Genomic DNA, 22,585 nt, shown 5'->3' on the forward strand with positions numbered 1-22,585 from the left:
GGCACAAAGTGCTCACCAGGCAAGAGATGAATCATCAAGCATCAGAAATGATCACTTAAGATTTTCAGTTATACTTTCCTGCGTTCCATGAAGGTAAATGTGTTCTAATAAGTTCATGTGTGAATGTACTCATGGGGCATCCAGGATATGTTTCAGTAAAATACCTAGGATCTGTTTTTCCTTTTTTTTCCTTCTCTCTCTCTCTCTCTCTTTCTCCTTTGTGCTAGTGTTCTTTCAGGAAGGAGCATTTGATCCAACTAGGAGAACTAGGGAGGACTTCCTGGAGGAAGGGGCATTCAGGTTGGGATTTGGAGAATCATCTGCAAATGTGGGAAGTGACTGGAGGCTTGGACTAAACTTGAGAAAGCAGAAGGGTTCAGGATCCTTGGGGAATACTGAAGAGTCCAGGGCAGCATCAGCATGCACTGGAAGGGTGGGAAGGCAAGTAAAGTGGGGATACAGAGGGCCTGGAGCACCAACCTCAGATGGAGCCTATGTTCAGGTGGTAAGGAACAGTTAGGGATTTATCCAAAAGGGAGCGGCATGATCCAGTATGTTATAAAACCAAGCACACAGATGGCACTGCAGTGGTGGGGGGACAGCTGGAGGCTAGTCAGGTGAGACTTGTGAAACAGTGCAGGCAAGAGTCAGGGGGCTTCCCCAGGAGCCTAGAGACGCTTAGCCCTCTAACAGCTGCTCCTTGGACACCTTATTATCCACACACTAGCCTGGGGCACTGAGTAGCAGAGGTGAATCAGGAGGAGGCAGAACACAAGCAAGGTCCATCTGGACCCCAACAAAATACGATTGTCAGGGAGGCCCAGAGGGCTGCAATCTCTGAGCGTAACTGTCACCTAGGGTTTCTATTTCCTGTATCCAAATACAAAAGTAATCAGCTAGAGGAAGGGGCAGACAGGACAGCATTCTCACCATGAAACTGGGTGATCTAAGGTTCTTCCACTTGGTAGTGTAGCACTTAACGGTCATCAAGCCCTGGAGTTTTCATTCTAGTAACTCACAGTAAGCAACACATGCCACAGGCTTAGAGAATGCTCATTCAACAGGTGAATTCTGTTCCTTGGTTTAAATATGAGGATTGCACATACCAATGTTTCTTTACAATCAGTCACCAAGGGGGACCCTTGCATCTCCTTGCCCCTGGGGAAGTGTGCCTCCAGGGATGCCCAGGGACCCTGCCCCCTACCCTCTGCAGTAACCCCCCCCCCCCCATGAAGGCAGGCTGTGCCAGAGCCCAGCCCAGGCCAAAGAAGGCTCATCGGTGTCTTCTTTCATGTTCTCAGGAGTCCTGGGTGACCGTGTAAGAGAGGAGGCAGCAAACTACGGCCCCTGCTAAGACTGCCCCCCCACCTGTTTTTGTAAATAAAGTTTTATTGTAACAAAGTCATGCCCATGTATTTATGCATTGTCTTTAGCTGCTTCTGCTACAGAGTACTGATGACAGAGGCCATGTGGCCAAAAGACCTAAAATATTTACTATCTGGCCCTTTACAGAAAATTTGCCAAATCTTGATTTAAGAAGTCCACCTGGGACTTCCCTGGTGGTGCAGTGGTTAAGAATCTACCTGCCAATGCAGGGGACACAGGTTCAATCCCTGATCCAGGAAGATTCCACATGCCACGGAGCAACTAAGCCCATGGACCACAACTACTGAAATCCACACGCCTAGAGACCATGTTCTGCAACAAGAGAAGCCACCTCAATAAGAAGCCCATGAGTCGCAACGAAGAGTGGCCCCCGCTCGCTGCAACCAGAGAAAGCCCATGTGCAGCACTGAAGACCCAATGCAGCCAAAATTAAATTAAAAAAAAAAGTCCACTTACCCACTGGAGAGACCCCACGGAGGGGCCCTGAGGCCACAAGGAGAAAGAGAGGCCCAGCTGTCACATGTCCCTGTCATGTGATTTGCCAGGTGATTTGGCCATGAGCTGCCAGCACAGAGGTCCCAAGGGAGGTGGCAGGAGGACCTTGCGGCTGGCCCTGGCCAGCTCTCAGGGCTAGTTTAATAGAACGGTGGATTTAAGACATCGAGTTTGGGGTGATTTGTTACACAGCAATAGATAACTGAGATCTGCTCCCCCCTTTCTCCAAAAATTGTTGGGCTGTGACCATGAGGATGGAACAAAAAGACAGAGTACCACGAAGATCAGACATGAAACCACGGCTGAATTAGTTCCTGAGGCTGCCCAATAGCAAAATGTAACTGACTGCAGAGCTTTTCTGGAGAAATAACATCACTCATCATGAAAACAGCTACCAAACCACAGACTTCTGTTTCCTTCACCTCGGACGTCACCTCTACTTTTGGCAACAGTTTGACCACATTTGAGTTTGTGGGTTTTTGCCTTTTAAATGAATCTTATCCTTACGAAGGCAATGAGCACTGGAATGGTCCCCCAGGACAGGAACTTCTCATCCCTCTAATGCACACTGTCCACACATGTGTTCTTTTAGACACAGAGGCTCCTTGTGCTGAATTCTAGTGTCTTTCTAAAGAGGCAAGCCTGTCCTTTCAAAATAGCTCGAGCTTGAAAGAGATGAGGCACGCTGTGAATCCAGCCATGACTTTCATGATTTGCTCATCGAAAATCCATCCGTTATATTTGTTTCTCAGGGAAAGTGAACATCAACACTCATTCTGTTTGTCACATTTCCTCAACTGCATCTTGAGAGAAGGCTCAGTGCCCTCTTCCCCCTTCTACTGGATTAACGGCAGGGTCGTGGTAGATGGTGCAGGAAACTCCCCTGTAGAGGCCATAGTCAGTGCGGCTGCCTCCCAGACAAGCAGATGGAGGAGGGAGAGGCAGAAGGCCCCCAAAGATGTCTGCAAATGAGTTGCACTGCATGGTGAAAAGGACCCTGTAGGGGTGAGTATGGTTATAGACTTTAAGAGGGATTAGATCAGATAAGAGATTGTCCTGGGTTATCCAAGCAGGCCCAATCTAATCACATGCGCCCTTAAAAGCAGAGAATTCTCTCTGGCTGGAGGCAAGAAGAGATGTGGCTGAAGGTGGCTTCAGAGAGATGGGAAGCATGGAAGGACTTGGTTTGAAGATGCAGGTGACAACATGAAGAAGTAGGCGACAAGCCTTCAGGCACTGAGATAGGTTCCAGCCTGCAGTGGACAAGGAAGACCTGAGCTGGGCTGGGGGCTCCCAGGAGTACTTTCCCCAAGCAAATCTCAGTCAGCTTTATTTTGGGGAAGTGAAGTCTCACTACCCCTTCATCAGGCTGAAGAAAACCTTCACTGTTGGAGCATCCTCCTCTCCTTCCAAGGAAATCCAACCTATTCCTGTGACTGCAAGCACCATTGCTTCTGGTTCTCATGAACCGGCCTCGAAGGAGTGAGTTAGTTCTTTTAAGAAAAAAAAAAGAGTGCCGGGCTTCCCTGGTGGCGCAGTGGTTGAGAGTCCACCTGCCAATGCAGGATACATGGGTTCGTGCCCCCGTCCGGGAGGATCCCACATGCCGCAGAGCGGCTGGGCCCGTGAGCCATGGCCGCTGAGCCTGCACGTCCGGAGCCTGTGCTCCACAACAGGAGAGGCCACAACAGTGAGAGACCCGCGTACCAGAAAAAAAAAAAAAAAAAAAAAAAGAGTGCCAAACTTCCCTCTTGCTGCTGCACACCCACCCACTGAAGCCTTTGCTGCCCACGTTCACCTGCTCACCAAGGTGTTCCCTCTTTTAGAAGTTTCCATCCTACATTGTGTATAAATGTCTCAGCTTTCAGTCAGCAGGTGGTGGCCACGCCATCACTCGAGAGGATCAGCACTTTTCTGTGGCCCAGGGGTGCCATTGCCGGGACAACCAAGAAGGACTCCAGAATGACTCAGGTCCCACCTGTGCTTCTCCAACCACACGGAGGGCATCCAGATCCCTCTACACTTCTCCACCTGTTGCCTTTGTCCTCTTCCACTCTCTGGCTGCCCTCACACCCAGCTGTCCCTACCGGCCCTTCCAGCCCTGCTCCAGGGCCTCAGTCCTTACGATGCCTCTCCATCCCTCCCTCCTCCCCACCGTAGCCCCAGGAACCAGGCAGAGCAGACAGGAGATGGAGTGAAGGCAGCAAGTGGCCCAGGGAGGCAGGCTCAGTATTTCGTCTATCACAGGGGAATCTCCTCTCCGATGCTAAGTGCTCTGCCCCCCTAGCCAGCAGGCACGAAGCTTCCCTAACAGCTGTTCCCCAGTCTTGTGTCTGTAAACATTTACCCAGGCCTCGCCCAGTCCTGCACTGAGCTCCAGGTTGTAGGTGCATTATTTCTAATCCTTACAGTGGCCAAGTAAGGGGTTCCTCAGTCCCCTAGTAGGAAACTGAGGCAGGAGGGGCCGAGAGGGATGGAGGAGACAGAGTTCGTTATTTGCCGGAGCCACACAGCTGATGGATGCAGTTAACACTGGGTTTTACTGTGGTAAAAAATGCTATTATTTTACTTAAAAGTATGTGCTCATTAAAAAAAAAAGTTAATTCCTATAATAAAGTACTGATGAGAAAGAACAATTAACCTCCTAAAATTGTAGTACCTCAAAATGCATCCAGTCCAAGAAGGTCTGTTGGGCAGATGCCTGCAGGGCTGTGTGCCAGCCAGCGAACCTTGGCTCCGTACCACCCCCGACGCCAGGGCACCTGGCAGACCCGGCTCCGATCTTCCCGGCTGACCCACTCTTCCCACCACAGGAGAACCGGGCAAGGACCACCTGATGCTGCAGCAGCCCAGGGTCCCGGCAGGGAGGGGCGTCCAGTAGGAACCAGGAGAGGAGGGAAGCCTGGACATCAGAAGGGCCTCCAACCTCCCTGGGTGACAAAGTGTTGTCTGTATGAGAGCTGGGAGAGAACAGAGCCTGGGGTCTGCCGTGTCTTGCGGGTCTCAGCCAGACAAGCCTTGAAAGATGCCAGTTATGTGGAGGCGCCCATGTCCGGCTGCACCATCGCTGCACGCCCAGCAAGGCCTGTCTTCAGGCTGCGGTCATCAAGGGCACAAGTGGCCCCAGCCCCGAGACTTACCCCTCATGGTTATCCACAGACTAAAGGGGACAGAGGGGTCCTCCTGGCACAGGAGGAGAGACCCCACAGTCTGACGCAGAGGGAAGAGAGAAGAGGTGTCGTGACCGGCCCTGACAGCTGAAGCCGGGGCCTCCGTCACCCCACATCGGGCAGGTCAGCCACATTCCACATTGCACCTTCCAGAAGTTTCACCAAAAGTGTGGAGAACCCAGAGAGGAGTGGATCTCATATGTCTGGTGGGAGGGGAACCTTGTTGGTTGGGTGAGGAAACCAACAGCGGGCTTCAAGCAGCATGTCTTGGGTCAAGAGCAAATTCTTAAATGACTCCACCTAGGCCATATAGCATGAGTTCTTAGCTGTGAAATTCAGAGCGAAAAGGGTCAGTGTAGGCTGACGTCTTCATCCTCCACCGCACATTCACCCAACACGGGGACCCTAAAATTCTCCAGTCCTGGCCCCAGACCATGATGTCAGAAGCTCTGCAGCAGGGACCCGTTTCATAATTTTACAACGTCCCCTGGTGATTTTAAGAGGCACTGAAGCTGAAGAACAACTCAAGAGTGATGAGTTTCCAATGCTACATGCCTACGCCTCCCTCGGGATCTTGTTAAATGCAGCTTCTGAACCTGGGGCCTAGGGGCCACTGAGCTTCTGCATTTCTAATCAGCACCCCAGGCATAGCTGCTGCTGCTGGTCTGTGGACCACACTTTAAGTAGCAGGAAAACAGAACCATAATTCTCAGTCTTGTCTTGTCTTTTTTTTTTTTTTTCACTCCATGCCTCCCACCGATTAACATAAAAATCTCATGTCTTCCTTTAATAAGATTTAAAGCTAGCACAGGATGTAAGTGTTACATCCAAGCCAAGTCTCAGTACGCGAGGATAAAGCCCTGCTATGTTTGCACATCACACCTCTGTGGCCCGCCAGGGGAGGTCCCCTCACACCCAGGATCTGGGGAAACAGCCTGGTGCAAAAACAACACGGAGGCTCCAGCAGCTGGGTGGCCCAAAGCCCACGTACCCTTGTGGGGCCTTGCTCCCCCCTCACCAAACAAGGGAGCAGCCAGGTGACCTTGAAGGGCCTTTCCAATGTGACTGGGACTTTTGATCTTAAATCATCTTTTAATATTTTCCATCAATGGCCAAAGGATCTTTGGCCTCCTCTGTGACTTCCAGGAAAGAGGCAGGCCTCCAGGGGTACTTTGTACCAGGGGCATCATGCCAGGGGACTTTCCCGACAAGAACAGCATCAGGTACAGCGGGGTCAGAGACCATGCCATAAAGACCAGAAGTATCAACTGCCCAGACCAGGGTCGGAAACTCTACTGTTAAGCGCCAGATGGTAAATATTTCAGGCTTTGCCAGCCTTAAGCTTTTCGTGAAAGAGGTAAGGGGGGCTTCCCTGATGGCGCAGTGGTGAAGAATCTGCCTGCCGATGCAGGAGACACGGGTTCGAGCCCTGGTCCGGGAAGATCCCACATGCCGCGGAGCAACTAAGCCCGTGGGCCACAACCACTGAGCCTGTGCTCCACAGCCCAAGAGCCACAGCTACTGAGCGCACGTGCCACAACTACTGAAGCCTGTGCGCCTAGATGCCATGCTCTGCAACAAGAGAAGCCACCGCAACAAAGCGTAGCCCAGGCTCCCAGGCTCACCACAACTAGAGAAAAGCCCACATTCAGAAACGAAGACCCAACTGCAGCCAAAAATAAATAAATTTATTAAAAAAAAGAAAGAAAGAAAGAAGCGCAGGAAGAGCCATAGACAATGTGTAACAAATGGGTCTGGCCGTGTCCTAATAAAACTTTATTCAAAAAACCAGCAGTGGGCAGGATTTGGCCCACAAGCGGTAGTTTGCCAACCCCTGGCCCAGAGCAGTGCTTCTCAAACTTTCATGGCTGCAGATCGCACAGGGAGCTTGCTAAAATGAAGGTTCTGAGCCAGGAGGTATGCGTGTAGTGCTGTCCAGTAGAAATACCATGTGAGTCACATGTGTAATGTAAATTTTCCTGGTGACAATATTTTTTTAAGTCAAAAGAAGAAGATGAAATTCATATTAACAGGATATTTTATTTACCCTAACATGCCCCAAGTATTATTTTTCCCTTGTGTGGCATGAGCCAAGTGTGGCTGGCAGCTGGGGTCATGGATGGCAGAGTTCAGTGCAAGGCCTGAGAATCTGCATTTACAACAAGCTCCCAGGTAAAGTTCTGGTTGGTTCCTAAGAGCACCATCTTCTACCTGGGCAGCCTTGACACAATTTTCTGCAGAAGATTTGGCAAACTGTGTACCTATTCTAAAATGCTTGAAGTCATATCTTAAGGAATATCCAGCTCCAAGTTTATTGATACTATAATTGTATGTTATTATCAAGTAGTGTTTCTCAAATGCTCTCACCTGTTGGTTTTACATAAAGGCCAGTTAAACAGAGGCCCTGGCTCCTCTGCATCCTACAGAGGAGAAGCTGTGCATTGATAGAGAATGCAGGAGACAAAGATTATGATCATCTGTGTGGCAGACCCTATACCAGACCCTTTACATCATGTATTTTTCAGGATTCTCCAGAGAAACAGAACCCACAGGAGACAGGTAGATAGATAGATAGGTAGATAGATAGATAAATAGCTAGCTAGCTAGCTAGAAAGATAGATAGATAGATACATAGATAGATAGATAGATAGATGATAGATAGATAGACAGATAGATGATAGATAGATGATAGATAGATAGATAGATAGAGGTACGATTTATTATGAGGGATTGGCTCATGTGATTATGAAGGCTGAGAAGTCCCCCATTCTGCCATCTGCATGCGGCAGACGGGAAAGCCAGTGGTGTTCTTCTGAGAACCCAAGGGCCAGTGGTGTAAGCTCCAGGGTGAAGGCAGGAGATCGATGTCACAGCTCAAGCAGGCAGGCAGAGAGAGGGACAAATTCTCTCTTCCTCCACTTTTTGTTCCAGCCAGGCCTTCAACTGATTAGATGAGGCCCACCACACTGGGGAAGGCAATCTGCTTTACTCCGTCTACCAAGTCAAATGCTAATCTCATCTGGAAACCACCCCACAGACACACCCAGAATCATATTTACCAAATATCTGGGCACCTGTTGACCCAGTGAAGTTGACACATAAAATTAGCCACCACTCGTGGTTCTCTCAATGAGCTTCACAGCTCTGTGAGGGAGCGCTATGAATATCATGGAGGAGAAAACTGATGTTCAAGTTTAAGAAGCTGCAGCTGACAACAGGCAAAGCTATGCCTGGGATCTGTTTCCATTCCGGGGTCATACCCAAGGGGTGGGGTTCACATGCAATTTTTAGGTGAGAACACACAGAGGTTGTTATTTCAACAATTTTAATAATATATCTCCAGCTTGGCTATCTCCATCATATCAAGCTTAAAATATCTCACAGATAGAATAGGAAAAGCTGAGGTTTATTTCAAGAGTTTGTTTAAAAGTTATTTTTCAAAAAAAAGGTTAAGTGATGTCACCCTGTGGCAAAGTGTGCAAAAATGACACTCAGAAAAAAGACAGAAAGAGCCAATAGAGGCTGGTGTCCCCAAACAAACAGTGAATGTTCCTTGGTCATTTCAGCCTTTTAGAGCCTTGCTCTAAAGACCGTAGTCAGTCCCCCCAGATTCACATGTCACTGTCTGCCCAGAGCCCTCCCTGACTTTCACTTTGGCATTTCAAATTTGCCCATCCCAGAGGAAATTCTAGGAGCCTCTGCTCTCCCGTCTCGAGGAACGATCGCCCACACCATAACCCTAACCCAGTTTCTCAAACCAGAAGCCAGTGGCCTTCCTGGACCTCACCTTCCTCCCTGCACCCCCGCCTCCAAGTCTCTTCCTGCTGCCTCCGACAGGAAGCCCCCTCCACGGGCCCTCCTCACCCCAGCCACCCTGCCACTCCTGTCCTCATCCAGGTTCTCAGAGAATTCCTTGTGGGAGGAGATAAGTCATATAACGCCTGCCCATCACACCCGGGGTAAGGGTGTGTCCTGCGTCCTGCCTCCCTCCCTGATGGCATCTAGCCCCACCCCCACTGGGGTCACCCGACTTCCAGGTCACTCCCTGGCATCGCCCTTGCACATTTGTCACCTGTGTGTTCGCCAGTGAACCCCAATTAATGTGCTGTCTTGCCTCTCTCAGGGAGGCTCCCCCACCCCCAGCTGAGCTCTGCACCACCCCTTCCCCCCATCACTGTTTTGCTGCTGCCCTTTAACCCCTCTCAGAGTCTGTAATCACCCTAATTACAGGCTTAATTATTAACGTATGTCCTCCCTTTGTGTCTCCCACCAGAATGTTAGTGTCAGGGGTGCAGACCACGCGGTATCTCAGTGTCCACCCAGCCCAGCCTGGAGAGGGGCGAGTGCTCAGCGAATATTTGGGGACAAATTCAGGTACAGAGTAGGAGTGAACAAACAGAGACCCAAAGCCTGAAGCAACAGTGAAGGGTGGATCCATCCCATCCCAACCGACTCATAAAGGCAGTTATCCTGCTTTGAAAAGCTAGAAAACCTTTCGGCAAGGTTTTATCCATAGGGATTTTGACACAAAGAAAAATATCTGACAGCCTCTGGCAGTAGCCAGAGTTCTGCTCGAGGCAAGAGGCCTGAGAAATAGTGAGTATTTCTATTCTGCCCACCCAGTGAATAACCTGCGCCACCCCAGGTTCCCTGTGCCTCGGATCTAGAACACCCCTGTCCCCAGCACACACCTTCCTGAGGAGGCCTGTCCCCCAGCGCCTGGCCATGCTTGGCCCATTCTCCTCTCACTGGATTCCTCTCAAACTCAGCCCAGGCCTTACACTACACTGTGTCTGCAGGACCCCAGGGCACATCCTCACACGTGAGCCTTTTGCATCCTGCCCTCCCTGGACATGCCCTCTCTGCCCACTTAAAGCCACTGTTTAGGGCTCTTCTAGGTCCCCCTACAAGGTCAGGAGCAGGGCTGCCTGAGGTTCCCCAGGTTCCTCAGCAGGTCCTGAGATAAGGGTGCATGTAATGAGGCAGGGCTCCCAGGAGAGACTGTGACGGGAAGGCAAAGCATAGCATAGACAAAGAACCAAGCTGGGGGAAAATTGGGCCAGTCCCCAGGGAACGGGGGAGTTTTCAGCCTGGTCCTTGGAGACCCAGAGTAGAAGTGGCACCCCACAAGCCAAGGGCATGGGCCAGGGAGGGGTAGAAATGGAGACCGCAACTCCTGGGCCCTTCCAACAAAACATCTCCAGCGGCCCAAGGGCAATTCAAGAAGAGCTCAAGGACAACCTCTCCCAGGAAGTGCTAACCAGGAAAGCAAAAGCACACAGAAGCCCAGAACAAGGAGCAGAAACAGTAGTGCAGCCCAAGGGACCCTGACTGGAGTAGCCACGGTCAAGAATTTCCCAGGCCTCTCAGCACAGCAGTAACTCCATCATCTGGGGACCAGAGGAGTCTGGTCATGGCCGCTGCACTCTGACCCACACTCAGATCCCAGGAGCTGGTGGCTCATCCGCCTCCATGAATATCCCTCTGTGAGCACCAATATCTAAGCCTGCGCCATGCCCCTCATTGCGTCACCCCTCTGATGTCGATGTCACGCTCCAGAGAACTCAGTTTCTCATCATCAAATATCTTTATCTCAGCAGAGGAATCAAAACCTCTCCTCCTGGTAAAATGCTCCATAGAAAATATCAGAGTCTTATATTGATGTCACCCGGGGAGATGACCACGTAAGATGTGGTCAGTGCTCATGGCTGGGCTGCCCCTGCCTGGCTGTCCTTCTGGACAGGGGTGGAAAGGAAAGCCACCCTCTCCCAGGGTTTGGGGGACCCAGATGCCCCCCAAAACCGGAGGGTGCTGCGCTGGGCTGAACCTCCCCATGCCCTCCGCTCTGCCAGGTAACCTCTCTGTCCCTCCCGTCACCGTTTAATGTTGTTCATTTACTTCTCTGCCCTTGGGGTCTCTTCCTTCCCTATCTGCAGCTGGACTATGGGTCTCAGGTTGCCAAGGGGAGCCCAGGGCAGGAGGACAGCAGGAGTAGCCGGCAGGGGGACAGGCATGGGCCTCCCACCCACCTCCCAACACCAGCACACCAAAAACTCTGCAATCTGTGAACCCCAGAGTTTAGGGCCCAGGCACCTGGGGGCCCCGATTCTCAGGGGCCTGCAATTATTTGGTATGTAAAAAAAAGAAAGGAGACGCTCCAAGCCCTGGGATGGATGTCACGCTGTAGTTTCAGGGGAGGAGGTGATGGCGGGCACGTGGGGCCAGGTTCCCACCCTGTAGAGGCACCCAGTGGGCTCCCTGCAGACTAAGGAGCCTGACGAGGGGTGCGTGCTGGGGACACCGTAACCCTTGAGGGTTGACTGAGGGAATGAACATGTTTATAAGTGAGAAAAGTGGAGGAAAGGGGAAAAATGGATGGCTCCCTCTGAATGTGACTCGATGATCTGGAAGCCTTTGCCTGTCCCCCACTGACCCAGGATTCGTGGGACCCATGGAGAATGTCACCAGGCACTGGGCTGGTCATCGGGGGCTGCAATGTCCTGCCTGAACAGACTCCTCAAGCTCGGGTGGCTGCTTGAGAGCAAGGTCTACCCCACACACCTCCTCTGTCAGCAGGAATTGGGAAGACACACCCCACCAAAAACCCTTGTTTAAAAACTGGGTTTCTTGCCATCCTTCACTGTGCTGGTAAACGGCTCTCTGAGAAAGGAAGGGGGAAAAAACGATTTGATTCCTGGTGTTTGCTGATTTCCTTGGGGTAAATATTGACACTTGGCTCATCTGGAGCTCCCCCGTCTCAGGAGTAGGAGGACGACAGCTCTGTGCTTTAGGAAAGATCTCTATCGTGGGCGTTACTGATTCATCCTCACCTCACTCAGGACGACTAGAGTTTCACAAACATTTACTGGATGTTAAAGAATTCTTTGTGGTTGATTTCCTCAAATACAGGAAGCTGACTTTTCTCAGCAGTGAACTTCACTTACCAACCTGACCAGGGAAATGATCTTGGCAAATGAGAAGTTAATGTCACCCATCACTCTGCACAGCCGGCGGCTTATTCTCTACTCAGGCAAAAAGAAGGTTTCCTTTACTCTCTCTCTCAGTTACTAATTCTCCATAGATGGTCATTTGGCATCCAAGCGGCGGAGAATTCAGATCAAAGACAACTCCGTGTCTTTGAAACAGTATGGTTCTGGGAAGGACACTGGCGTAGTGCTTACTGACTCTCGGCTGAGAACAGAGATTGCCCTGGGTTTCCTGTCTCTTTGTCTCATCAGAAGGATAGCACAGGTGCCACCTCTACCTGCTAGAGTCCCTGTGAGATTTTAAACAGCCTAACCCGAGAGAAAGTTAACGTGTTAGCCACGAGGCGCTACACCTCGTACCTATTGATTTTCTATCAGGTGGAAATAGAGGGAAATTCAGAGCTATTTGTTGATGCTGTTGGTAACAAAAATCAAAGAATAAAAAATACAAACTGCTATTAATTGAGCAGTTGCCCTATGTCGGGCACCATGCTATGGGCTTTATATATAACATTACACTTTTAATCTGCATAAACCCCTGCAGACCCCCATTTACAGATGTGACCACAGAGGCTCTGTGAGGTGACATGTATTAGCTTGGCTTTTGCCTGTGAGGTCCCACAGCCCTTGTTGACAGAGCAGAAGGGCCAGGAGAGAGTTCTTCTCATTTGAGTCCAGTATTCCGTCTGCTCTAGTGTCTATCCTACCTTCTCCCCTCCCCCACTCCAAATCCCCTTTCCTTTGGGATTTCTGGAGGTTATCCCTGGGGCTGCCCCAGCTCACCAGCAGACCCGGAAGCTGGAGCTGACGCTTTTTTTTTTTTTTTAAACATCTTTATTGGAGTATAATTGCTTTACAATGGTGTGTTAGTTTCTGCTGTATAACAAAGTGAATCAGCTATACGTATACATATATCCCCACATCTCTTCCCTCTTGAGTCTCCCTCCCACCCTCCCTATCCCACCCCTCTAGGTCATCACAAACCACCGAGCTGATCTCCCTGTGCTATGCAGCTGCTTCCCACTAGCTATCTATTTTATATTTGGTAGTGTATATATGTCCATGCCACTCTCTCACTTTGTCACAGCTTACCCTTCCCCCTCCCCATATGCTCTAGTCAATTCTCTAGTAGGTCTGTGTCTTTATTCCCATCTTGCCCCTAGATTCTTCATGACCATTTTGTATTTGGTTTTTTTTAGATTCCATATATGTGTTAGCATATGGTATTTGTCTTTCTCTTTCTGACTTACTTCACTCTGTATGACAGACTCTAGGTCCATCCACCTCACTACAAATAACTCAATTTCGTTTCTTTTTATGGCTGAGTAATATTCCATTGTATATATGTGCCACATCTTCTTTATCTATGCATCTGTTGATGCACCTAAGTGTCCGTCGACCGGGAGCTGACTCTTGTTTCTTCAGCCCTTCCTCCCCTCCTGCCTTCCTACTGCTTAAGGAGAAAAAAAAGTGTGATCTGATTCCCTTTCTCTCTTGCCCCTCTTACTCTTCTGCCCGGCCCTGTGTCTTTCTCTACAACAGTGACGACAGGGGCCTCACCAGCCACTTCCTGGAGCTCAGGCTCGCCGTCCAGAGCAGCCTGTGGCCTCGGACCTCTGTTTCTGGAAGCTGTGGTGTGTCCAGGGTGGGATTTTCCCTTCTGATTGAATCACCTCCAAGTCCTTCCTTCCATCGCAGACATCTGGCAGTGCAGATATCTTGGGTGACCCCCGAAACCATCTCAGCCTATAAAAAGGGGAAGAGACTCAGCAAACGGGCCATGTCTGGCAGTGGGCACCAGACTTCCCACAAGTCCTCCTCCCCGCAGCCAGGTCCCCTAAGAGAGGTCCGTCACACAAAGGCCCATCTCCAGCAGCCCTCACGTTGTGAGAGGCCTGTGCTGGAGGACAGTCCAGGCTGAGTTCCCACTCACCTCCCATCACGTGTGGGCACCACAGAAGAGAGAACAGGACACAGCCTGCCAGCATTCAGAAGGGAGGGCAGAACCCACGCTCTCAAACCACAGCCCTGTTCTAGGAGCCGAGCGGTATATTTAGCAAAGCAGGATGTTTGTGGGTAAATCAACATTTTGCTGTAAATAAAATTCTGCAAACTAGGGAGTTTAAGCTGAGGATGGCAGAAACTTATCTTACCACATTCTCCTAAAACAAGCTCAATGTGACCCTTGTTTCAGAGATGCCCTTCACGCTGAGGGCTTGGGTGAATTTTGGGTACTGTCAGGGGCTTGAACCAGAGCTTGGAGACCTTGGAGAAGCTTCTCCCTGGGTAGACCAGCAGGCCAACACTGTTCCTCCTCGCGTCCGTGGGGGGTGCCCCCACTGGCCCACCTGGACTGCAGCATCCTGGCTGAAGTCTTTTTGTGACAGGCTGCCACTCCAGGATGTCCATTAATGGAGTTCACAAGTCCTTGGAATCAGGAGCTCCTATAGATGGCTGACCCCAGGCTTTGGGGCTGACCAGTGAATGACTCTGCCTTTACTTCAAGCCTTGTTACATACACAATAAATACACATCACACGTAAGGTTCTTCTGTGTGTCTCCCACTGTGCCTTTCCCCCGATTTTGCTAAACTGTATTCTGACTCATTCCAGCAGCCAACAAATATGTGTGAGCAGGTGCCGGGCACTGTGTTTGGAGACAGCCCTGAGGGAGATGGCCCACAAGCCGGAGGGGATCCTCAGTGGAGAGACGATTGTGATGACCATGGCATGTGGTCCCATGTGTGAGAGGAAACGTGGCTGCATGTTCTTTGCTGCTCTCACCACTGAGAGGTGGGGTCCAAGTACCCTCCCCTTGAATCTGGACTGGCTTGTGTGACTCGTTTGACTAATAGAAATGAGATATATGTAACCTATGGACATTCTAGACTAGGCAAGAAAAAGCTTTGAGGCTTCTGCCTGTGTCTCTCAGAACACTTGTCTCAAGACACCCCCTCCTAGAATCCAAGCACCATGTGTGAGGAAGTTCCAGCCATGGAGAGAGGCCAGCTGTGGGTTCTCCAGTCAAAGCCTGGCCTGAATTTCCAGCCGCCAGCCAGCAAGGTGAGGGTACCCTTGTGGGTGGCTGGCTCAGTTGATTCTTTAGGTGGCTGTAGTCCCAGATGACATCTGCTACCTCTCCATGGGAGAAGCCAAGTGAAAGCACCCAGCCCAGCCCTTCCCAAAGTCCTGACCCAAGGAATCGGGAGCAAAATAAAATGGTTGTTTTAAGCCACCCAATTAGGAGTGCTTTTGTGCTGCAACAGATGACCAAAGTACCATGGAAGCAAATACCAGGGGCACCTCACTGGGAGGCTGGGAGGGGAAAGTCCAGGAGGGCTTCCTGGAAGAAGTAGTATCTCAGGTGGTGAGATGGGAGGGGTTTCACAGGAAGAGAAAACAGCGCCTGTGAAGGGTCAGATGTGAGAGGGGGTTCAATTTCCCTAGGGATGTGTAGTCTACCGGAGGAGAGAGGAGAGACGTTGAAGATATTAGCAGAGATGAACTTATACCAGAGATGCTCTGACTCACAGCCCTTGGAATTCCCCACTGGGCTGACCACAGCACACATGTGAAAGAGCCACTCGTGCCATCCCCGTGCCCTCTATGAGGACCACTGAAGAAAATATGTGAAGGCCTGGGAGCTGTCACAGTGGGACTGCTTGTCTCTGGCTAGCAGAGACCACAGCTATCAGCAGCAGCAGCTGGTGACATGTCCCACATGCTTTTCTGAGGTGCTCCTCAGATACACACAACTAGGGCTGGGGGACATTGAGTTCCCCTGAGAAGGAATTCTCACAGGAGCTGGAACACACAGGTCCCACTCCAGTGGACAGGATGCAGCACACAAGGTACAGGTGCTGCTCGGGTGTCATGACTGAGACTTAGATCCTAAAGAAGGTTCAGAAGCCAAGAGGAAAACTAACTAGAATGAAAAGTCTCTTGTGTAAGAGCCCAGGGATTCAGACCCAGGTGCCAGAGTAGCACCACCATTGGCGGGGGGTCTAGGTTCCAGACTTGGCCAACAAAGGTGATAATTGGGGGTTTAGAATCCATAAGAGGGCTTCCCTGGTGGCGCAGTGGTTGAGAGTCCGCCTGCTGATGCGGCGGACACGGGTTCGTGCCCCGGTCCGGGAAGATCCCACGTGTCGCAGAGCGGTTGGGTCCGTGAGCCATGGCCTCTGAGCCTGCGCATCCGGAGCCTGTGCTCTGCAACAGGAGAGGCCACAACAGTGACAGGCCCGCGTACTGCAAAACAAAACAAACCAAAAAAAAGAATCCGTAAGAGCCACACTCTGCAACTTCAGGGCAACTGCTTCTCAAATTTTAATAAACACCACCTCACCTAGGGATCCAAGGGAAGTGTAGATCCTGCGTCCGGAGGCCTGAGAAGCAGCCCTGGATTCTGAGTTCCTAACAAGTTCTCAGGTGATGTCTGTCCTGCTGCTGGTCCAGCAGCCACACTTTGAGCAGCAAGAATTTAGAAGCACTCTCCCAAGAAGATAGACCATAATTTACCAGCACGCTAGCAACAGCTTAGAAAATGGACCTTGTCCACAGCCAAAAAAAAAAAAAAAAAAAAAATAGAATCACTTTCATTATTCCATGAAACAGCAATAAAACTGGGAACAAATTTATTTATCAAATGATTTATTACTGTGATTGGGTTATCATTGCTGTGTATTCGGGTTCTATTACTACATAACAACTAACCATGAACTTAGCAGCTTCAGGCCACACCCATTTATTATCTCTCAGCTCTGTGGGTCAGAAGTCCAGGCGGACTGGTGAGCATCTCTGCTTATTGCCTCTTGAGGGCAAGGGCGCAGTCAAGGCTCTTACCTGGGGGCGCTGGGAGGAATCACTGCCAGGCTCATCCATTCCTTGCAGCTGCAGGACTGAACGCCCTGCTTTCTTGCCGGGTGTCAGCAGAACTGCTCTCAGCAGCTAGAACCCATGCCCAGGTCCTTGTCCCCTGTTGTGTCATCTCAAAGCCCCCAACAGGGAACCTCCCTCACGTCAAATGTCTTCAACTGCCCCCCCTCCCCAGTGACCAGCCAGAGAAAACTCTCTGCTCTTAAAGGCTCTCAGATTAGTTGAGTCCCACCCAGATAATCTATTTTCAGGTAAACTGATGAGTAACTTTAACTATATCTGCAAATTCCCTTTTTCTATGTAAAGGACCATAACTCCAGGAATGACATCAGGAGGCTCAAGTCCTAGAACCATCCTAGAATTCTGCAGCACAAACTGGAAATGGTGCTTCCAGCAAAAACTACCCAACAGTAATGCAAAAGCAAAGGAAAGTGGGCAATGTTTCATCACCTGATCAGAAAAGACCCAGAGAATAATTTCCCACTCAACAAAGAGAAGCCAACAAAAGGTAGGTCCTCTTACTTTAGCAATGCAAACCAAAAGCCCAAGGTCAATTTGCATGATCCTTAGAATGTACTGGCAACTTTCCCTGAGATGCCAACTGAACACTTAAAGAGATGCAGCTTTCATATCCTTTCCTGATTAATTGGTTTGTACCATTCTGAGCAAATCCAATGGAGGAAACCGAATTCAAAAGAAAATAAGTTTTCTTTACAGAAAAAAAAAATCTCTATTGAAAATTTGTAGGAATTATCCTTGACCTAAAACACTACTCAGTGTAGTTCATTTCTGACAGTTAACAAGGATTTTTTCTTTTTTTATCAAGGTATGAAATTGACATATTAAAGTGAGTGAAATACACTGGTCTAAGTTTCCACCCCTGTGGATCCGTGTATACATAACCATGCCGCCACCACCCAGCTCTTCCAGGGTTCTTGTTCTACGTTCCAGTACTCGGTCACCCCCAACCTGAGGCGGGGCTGCTTTTTCAAAACTTGATTGAGGATATGATTTACATCCAATAAACTGCACCCATTTCAAGCTTACAGTCTGAGGAATTTTGACACATACCGTCTCAGAACCATAGCTGCCGTCGGATACAGGACATTCTCAGCATCCCCAGAAGAGTCCTCAAGCTTCTCTGAAGCCCCTCCCTTCACCCTTGGCTTCAGGCCACCACTGATCTGAGTTGTGTCACTACAGATTAATTTGCAAATTAAAATCTGTATATCAAAGGAATCATAAAGTATGTACAATCTGGCTTTTCCCACTCAGCAGTAATGAGTTTGAGATTCACTCATGTTGCATCAATAGTTCATTCCTTTCTTTTTTTTTTAACATCTTTATTGGAGTATAATTGCTTTACAATGGTGTGACAGTTTCTGCTTTATAACAAAGTGAATCAGTTATACATAAACATATGTCCCCGTATCTCTTCCCTCTTGCATCTCCCTCCCTCCCACCCTCCCTATCCCACCCCTCTAGGTCATCACAAACCACCGAGCTGATCTCCCTGTGCTATGTGGCTGCTTCCCACCAGCTATCTATTTTACGTTTGGTAGTGTATATATGTCCATGCCACTCTCTCACTTTTTCCCAGCTTACCCTTCCCCCTCCCCGTATCCTCAAGTCCATTCTCTAGTAGGTCTGCATCTTTATTCCCGTCTTGCCCCTAGGTTCTTCTGATCATTTTCTTTTTTTTTTTTTTTTAGATTCCATATATATGTTTTAGCATACAGTATTTGTTTTCCTCTGACTTACTTCACTCTGTATGACAGTCTCTAGGTCCATCCACCTCACTACAAATAACTCAGTTTTATGGCTGAGTAATAACTCAGTTTTATGGCTGAGTAATATTCCATTATATGTATGTGCCACATCTTCTTTATCCGTTCATCTGTTGATGGACACTTAGGTTGCTTCCATGTCCTGGCAATTGTAAATAGAGCTGTGATGAACATTTTGGTACATGACTCTTCCTTTCTGTTGCTGAGTAGTTTCCCGTTAGATGCATATACACGCGTACCTTGTTTTACAACTCTTCACTTGATTGCACTTCTCAGACATGTTTCTTACAAACTGAAGATTTGTGGCAACCCTGCATCCAGCAAGTCGATCTGCACCATTTACCCAAAAGTATTTGCTCTCTTCTTGTATCTCTGCACCACATTTTGATAATTCTCGTAATATTTCAAACTTTTTCATTATTACTGTATTTGTTATGGTAACTGTGATCAGTGACCTTTGATGTTACTATTATAACTTTTTCATTTTGTATTTTTAAATTAAGGTATGTACATTGTTTTTTGAGACATAATTCTATTGCATGCTTTAATAGACTTCAGTATAGTGTAAACATAACTTTTATATGCACTGGGAAACCAAAAAATTCACATGACTCCCTTTATGGTGATAATTGCTTTATCAATCTGGAATCAAACCCACAGTATCTCCGAGGTGGGTCTATAATACAGAATGATGATCCATTCAGCTGTGGATAGGCTATTGTGAATGAAGCTGCTAGGAACATTCACATACAGGTCTTTGTGAGGACATGTTTTCATTTACATTGGGCAAATATCTAGAAGTGGAAAAACTGGGTCATCTGACAGGTATATTAAGAAACTGTTAGCAATGTTGACACCACTTTACATTCCTACTAAGACTGTCTTAATTTTAGCCATCTTAGTGGGAGTGTAATGGTATCTCAATGTAGTTTTGTTTGCATTTCCCAGACACTTGATGTTGAACATCTTTTCGTGTGTTTATCAGCCTTTTATATGTCATCTTTGAAGAAGTGTCTGCTCAAATCCTTTTCCCATTTATAATTGTATTGTTTTCCCTTTTAGTATTGAGGTTTATATTCTATTTGTAAAATATGTTTACAAGTCATGCATCAGATAAGCCTTGCTAATATTTTCTCCTATTCTGGGACTAGCATCTTCATTTTCTTACTGGTGTCTTTCGAAGACCAAAAGTTTTAAATTTTGATAAATCCTGTTTATGACTTTTTAACGTTTTATGATTTTTTTGTGTGTTCTATGTAAAAGTATTTGCTTACTCAAGGTCTCAAAGATTTTCTCCCAGGAGTTTTATGTCCATGATCATTTCAAGTTCATTTCATGTATGGAACAAGGGTAGATGTGGGTTTTTTCCCCCAAAGATATCCAATTGTTAAAAAAACCTGTATTTTCCCTATTTAATTGAGTGGGCATATTTATTAAAAATCAACTGACCCTCTGTGTGCGGGTCCCTGTTATGTCCAGTTTATGGACCGGTCCATCCTGGCTGCAACACTGCACCACTTGCTTACAGCAGCTTTGTAGGAAGTTGAAACTCAGGTACTACCTATCTTCCAACTTTTAAAAAATTGCTTTGACCATTCTAGGTCCTCTGTATTTTCAAGCAAATTTTAGAATTAACTTCTCAATTTCTACACAAAACCCTGCTGCAATTTTTATTGGAATCACATTGAAGCTATAGATCAACTGGAGAAGAACTGATGTCTTGGTACTACTGAGACTTCCAATCCATGAACATGGTACATCTCTCCATGAATTCAGGTCTTTTTAAAAGTCCCTCTCAGCAATGTTCTGTAGCTTTCTGTGAACAGGACCTGTGCATCTTTTGTTAAATGCATTTTAAATATTCTATTTGGTATTATAAATGGATTTTTTTAATAAATATAATTTCCAGTTGCTCACTGCTAATATATACATAGGCAATTAATTTTTTATATTAACCTGTATCCTGCAACTAATGTGAGTGGTTTTGTAGATTCCTTGAGACTTTCTATGTAAACCATCATGCCATGTTCAAATAGAGAGCTTTATTTCTTCCCCACCAATTTATGTCTTTCACATCTTCTTGTTTTACTGCCATAGCTAGTTTCTCAGTGCAACACTGACCACAAGTGATGAGAGAGAACGTACTTCCTTATCTTGTTCCTGATCTTAGAAAGTATTCAGTATTTCGACAGTATAGACAGTATTAACTCTAGGTTAACTCTAGGTTTTACAGAGATGCCCTTTATCAGATGAAAGAAGTCCCTTTCTCTGCTTAGTTTGCTGGAGAAAGAAACAATCATAGTAAGAGATTTTACCATTCCTTTCTCAGCAATTTATTAATCAATTAGAAAAAAATATCAGTAGATACAGAGAGGAGCTGAACATATCATTTGCCTTAACCTAATTTCTATTTATATATCATTAGATAGTCTTTGCAAGTGACATAGAAAATTACACATAATGCAAATCTCAAAAAATTTAAGACTTGAAAATTTATGGTGCAGTTTCTTTGACTGCAAAGAAATTAAATTAGAAATCAATAACAATAATATAAACAAGGAAAACTCCAATATTTAGAAAGTAAACTACCCACTTCTCAATCATGCATGTTTCAAAAAAAAATCAGAAATAATTTAGAAAATATTTCAAACTGAGTGATAGTGAAAATACAACATATCAAAATGTATGGCGTACAGTTCAAGCAGTGGTTAGAGGAAAATTTACAGCTTTAAATATTTACGTTAGAGGGCTTCCCTGGTGGCGCAGTGGTTGAGAGTCCGCCTGCCGCTGCAGGGGATACAGGTTCATGCCCCAGTCTGGGAAGATCCCACATGCCGCGGAGCGGCTGGGCCCGTGAGCCATGGCCGCTGAGCCTGCATGTCCGGAGCCTGTGCTCCGCAACGGGAGAGGCCACAACAATGAGAGGCCCGAGTACCGCAAAAAAAAAAAATACTTACGTTAGAGAAGAGGAAATGTCCATCTCAAGAGGCTAAAAAAAGAAGAGCAAAGTAAACCCAAAGTAAGTGGAAGGAAAGAAGTAATAAAGAGCAGAAATCAACAAAATAGAAAACAAACAATGCCAAGAAATCGTAAAGCTAAATCCTGGTATTTAAAAAACAACAAAATAGATAAACCCTTAACTAGACCAATTAAAAAATCATAACAGGACACGAATCATTAATATCAAGAATGAAAGACTGGTTATCACTTTAGATATTATAATAGATATTCGAAAGATAGTAAGTCAATTTTGTGAACAACTCTGTGCTGATCACTTTGGCAACTGAATGAAACGGGCAAATTCCTTGCAAAGTACAACTTACCAAAATTTACACAAGATAAAGGAGAAAATGGGAATAGCCCTATATTTACTCATGAAATTGAGTTTCATCATAAACCTTCCCAGCAAGGAAACTCCAGACCCACACAGTTTCATAAGTGAAGCCTGTCAAATATTCAAAGAATTAACAACATCAACTGTGCACAAACTCTTTCAGGAAATAGAGGGGGAGGGAGCACATCCTGACATGTTTTCTGAGACAAGCATGACATCAGCACCAAAACATAACAAAATATTACCCCCCCCAAAATGACCACTTTTTAAAGCACTAAAGTTAACAAGCTAACACTCTCATGAGATCTCAAAGTCGAAGTCAGCTCCATTGCAATAGAAATGACTAATTCAAGCCAATGAGAACCAACTTCAACTCCCATCATAATATTAAACTACATTCCATGATGTCTTTCAAGAGCTTGCCATATTTGGTAATAAAACATTGTTTTAAAAGAAAAGAAAAATGAACTCTGGTCAAAGAAACACAAAAAAGCAAATTACTGGTTTAGCAGAAACCCCAATATAGTAACTAGAACCCTGGAAAAACTATGTG

Source organism: Delphinus delphis, chromosome 6, assembly GCF_949987515.2.
Source record: "Delphinus delphis chromosome 6, mDelDel1.2, whole genome shotgun sequence".
NCBI lineage: Eukaryota > Metazoa > Chordata > Mammalia > Artiodactyla > Delphinidae > Delphinus > Delphinus delphis.